This window comes from Nycticebus coucang, chromosome 6 (genome assembly GCF_027406575.1).
Source record: "Nycticebus coucang isolate mNycCou1 chromosome 6, mNycCou1.pri, whole genome shotgun sequence".
NCBI lineage: Eukaryota > Metazoa > Chordata > Mammalia > Primates > Lorisidae > Nycticebus > Nycticebus coucang.
In genome coordinates this window covers 91967499-91971965 of record NC_069785.1, presented here as the reverse complement: position 1 = coordinate 91971965, position 4467 = coordinate 91967499, and the positions used below count along the sequence as shown (strand labels likewise).

The following is a 4467-nucleotide window of genomic DNA, read 5'->3' as shown; positions in this document are numbered from 1 at the left end:
TCTTTCTTTCTTTCTTTCTTTCTTTCTTTCTTTCTCTCTCTCTCTTTCTTTCTTTCTTCCTTTCTTTCCTCTCTCTCTCTTTCTTTCCCTTCCTTCCTTCTTTCCTCTCTTTCTTTCTCTCTTTTTCTTCTTTCTCTCTTTTTCTTTCCTTTCTTTCATTTTTTGTAGAGTCCTCCTCTCTGGTAACATTCCTTATACCAGCTGCTCCAGTAGCCCAGACTCTGATCTCTGCTCCACTAGCCCAAATTCTTATCTCTGCCTCCTGCAGTACAGCAAAACTATTGTGCTATATTGGAGTTCTCGTGCGTACACAGCATATTAGAAACAAAACTCCAGGGACTCCATACAGCCTACCTTTTGTATTGCCACCACTGAGAATTTGCTCTCGCCTATCTTTTCTCTAGAGCATGAAAACAGTAATTGCATATATTTTGTTCTGTTTCATTGTCATCTACGTTAGTCATTGATGGTTAGTCTGGGACCAATTATCCTAACATAGAGAGCACTTAAATATACTTATTTAAAATTGTTCCTTAAAAGCAGTATTATCTAGGATTCTTGGCAATTTGTGTACTGACTGTATGTTTATTTGCTATCCTGCTTAGTGTTAGGTTTTTTCATGTGTTTTAGAATTCTGTGTATAAGTTTATTTTGGATCAGAGAATTTTTACTACCTCAATCTCATTTTTGTTTCTTCGTGCTTTTTCCACTGAATCTATGGGCTGCCTCTCCTGGACCAGACTTTATAATGGCACTGTGGGCCACCTGACCTGCAGTAACACCTCAGATCCAGACACAGAACACAGGGCATCTTGGTTCAGCCATGATCACAAAGGCCTCTGTGGGTCCTCTGGGCCTGAAACTTACTAAAAGCTGTAGCTCTAGAATGCTATTAAAAACCACCATTGTCTTTAAAGCCTTCTTTTGCACACTGAGAGTTCTCCTATTTTCAGAATGCAAGTTACATGTGAAACCCTTGTTCCTATCTGCTTCATCCTCCAGGACAGAACTCAAAGCTGCTATGACTGCCATGTATCTGAAGTCCACCAGGTCAGCTCTGCCACTACTGGTCAGCAGTAAGTTTTACCTGTTTAGATTTGAGTTAATCTTATGAAGGATTTACCTATCACTGCTGTGTGTTTGAAGCAAAGCATGAAATTACTGAGCCATTTTGACAAAAATACACTCTAACTCCACATCAGACTTCTTTCCTAGAAGTTTCCACAATTTGGATATGAGACAGTCCAAACAGTTCTGAGTTTAGAGAGTAAAATTAGAGAGGATAAAAAATAATAATAAACCACCAGATAGCATACCCTCACTAGAAACTAAGACCTAAAAGAAACAGGATCATCATATCAATTATAACTAAAAAGTTTCTAAAACTCTAATTTGTCTCTTTTTCGTGTATTCATGATGAACTAATATTAGTTTTAAATGAAGTAATTGGGTACGTGGGCCCAATTATTATTACATGACATATGCTTCAGACATGGTTAGGCACATTTTTTTTTTCCCCAGTTTTTGGCAGAGCTGGGTTTGAACCTGCCACCTCTGGCAAATGGGGCTGGTGTCCTACTCCTTTGAGCCACAGGTGCTGCCCAGCACAAAATTTTAAAATCCCCCACTGCTATATATTCTGCTCATGTAAAATATTGGGGGTGACATAGGTAATCTCTACTGCCCCTTCCATCCCTCTAGTACTATTGTCTGAACAGGAAATTGCCATGGTATTATTGTTTGCTGGAGACAAACTATTGCAGAAAGATTTACCAACCAAACTGTGATGCTCAAAACACATGGCTCATTGAATTAATTTAAAACACTTAGGACATAGTGCAAGTGGGGGAGAATGGCCATACCAGGCCTTTCTTTGTTAGCAATGTTTACGTGCACTGTTCTGTCTCTCTCTCTCTCCCTCTACTTCCCTTCCTTCCCCCACTCAGCACAGCAGCCAGTGTAATTAGAAAGAGCAGAATTAAGATTGAACATGGAGGCGTAGCAGGTGAGAGATGCCTGGAGCTAACAGTCTTTTTCTACTCAAAGGACACAAGAGCAAGTGCATTTGTCAGCAATAAATAGCTGAACAGCCACAGGGATGATTGGTTTGTTCCAGCAAAGCATCCACAGGCCCAGAACAGATAGCAGCAACAAGGGCCCAAAGCGGTATCACCTGCAAAGCAAGCGTGTCGGTGACTTTGTTTGGTCCTTCCATTCTCTGGGTCTAGGACCAGCACGTGTACACTGTAGCATGCCTCCATGATGATTTTTACTTAGAATCATTACTTCCATTGTGGCTGCTGTAACAGAACACCATGGACTGGGAACAACGGAATGGAATTCTCGTAGTCCTGGGGGCTGGGAAGTCAGAGATCACGTCACCAGCAGATTCAGCATCTGATGAGGGGCACTCACTGCTGAGGCCACAGAAGAGCAAGGGCTTTTTTCTTGCCATGACTTCACATGGCAGAAGGGGTGACTGAGCTCTCACAGGCTCCTGTTATAAGGGTATTAACCTCATTAGTGTAGACTCCTTCTAAAACCATCACCTTGGGGTTAGGATTTCAAAATATGAATTTTAGGGGAACACAAACATTCAGACCATATTGCTGAGTTTCATGTGTCTTGCTGCCAGAGCACAGGTGTCATTAAAACCAACCATACCATCCAGAATAGAAAGGGAAAAGACTCATATCAACATCGTCATCATTGGACACGTAGATTCAGCCAAGTCTACCACTACTGGCATCTGATCTACAAAGGTGGTGGCATTGACAAGAGAACCATCGAAAAATTTGAGAAGGAGGCTGCTTAGATGGGAAAGGGCTCCTTCAAGTATGCCTGGGTCTTGGATGGACTCAAGGCTGAGTGTGAGTGTGGTAACACCATTGGTAACTCCCTGTGGAAATTTGAGACCATTGAACACTATGTGATTATTACTGATGCCCTGGGACACAGAGATTTTATGAAAAAGATGATTTTTTAAATTTTTATCTCAGAATAGGCACATTTCAAGCTGACTGTACAGTCTTGATTGTTGCTGCTGGTGTTGGTGAATTTGAAGCTGGTATCTCAAAGAATGGACAGACCTGTGAGCATGCCCTTCTGGCTTACCCATTGGGTGTGAAACAACTAATTGTTGGTGTTAACAAAATGGATTCCACTGAGCCGCCCTACAGCCAGAAGAGATATGAGGAAATCGTTAAAGAAGTTAGCACTTACGTTAAGAAAATTGGCTACAACCCTGACACAGTAGCAGTCATGCCAATTTTTGGTTGGAATGGTGACAACATGTTGGAGCCAAGTGCTAACATGCCTTGGTTCAGGGGTAGAAATTCACCTGGAAAGATGGCAATGCCAGTGGAACCACTCTGCTTGAAGCTCTGGGTTGCATCCTGCCACCAGCTCATCCAACCGACAAGCCCTTTCGTCTGCCTCTGAAGGATGTCTACAAAATTGGTGGTATTGGTACTGTCCCTGTGGGCTGAGTGAGACTGGTGTTCTCAAACCCCGGCATGGCGGTCACCTTTGCTCCAGTTAATGTTACAACTGAAGTAAAGTCTGTTGAAATGCACCTTGAAGCTTTGAGCAAAGCTCTTCCAGGGGACAATGTGGGCTTCAAAGTCAGGAATATGTCTGTCAAAGATGCTCATTGTGGCAATGTCACTGGTGATAGCGAAAAAGACCCACCGATGAAAGCAGCTGGCTTCACTGCTCAGATGGTTATCCTGAACCATCCAGGCCAAATTAGTGCTGGTTGTGCTCCTAGACTAGATGTCAGACAGCTCACACTGCCTGTAAGTTTGCTGAGCTGAAGGAAAAGATTGACCACCCCTCTGGCAAGAAGCTGGAAGATGGCCCTAAATTCCTGAAATCTGGAGATGCTGCCTCATCAGTATGGTTCCTGGCAAACCCATGTGTGTTGAGAGCTTCTCAGATTATCCTCCTCTGGATCATTTTGCTGTTCGTGACATGAGATGTGGGTGTCATCAAAGCAGTGGACAAGAAGGCTGCTGGAGCTGTCAAGGCCACCAAGTCTGCCCAGAAAGCTTGGAAGGCTAAATGAATATTATCTCTAATGCCTGCCACCCCAGTCTTAATCAGTGGTGGAAGAACAGTCTCAGAACTGTTTGTTTCAATTGGCCATTTAAGTTTAATAGGAAAAGACTGGTTAATGATAACGATGCTTCATAAAACCTTCAGAAGGAAAGGAAAATGTTTTATGAACCATTTGTTTCTTTTTGTGTGACAGTTTTATTCATTTTTAAAACTGTACTTTTTAATGGAAACAACTTAACCAAAAAGCTGTCACAGAATTTTGAGACCCATTAAAACAAAGTGTAATGATGAAAAAAAGAAGTTTCCTTCCTTAAAACCATGATACAAAATTTAAATGAGAAAATATCAATCACTATTAAAAAGATCAAGAAGTTATTTTCAAACAAATAAATATATATAATTGAACAA

At 41.7% G+C, this 4467-nt stretch overlaps 1 pseudogene; it reads left to right on the top strand.

The window, feature by feature from the left end:
- The first annotated feature begins 2618 nt into the window (after positions 1 to 2618).
- Positions 2619 to 4066, top strand: LOC128588798 (elongation factor 1-alpha 1-like; annotated as a pseudogene).
- The last annotated feature ends 401 nt before the right edge of the window (positions 4067 to 4467 follow it).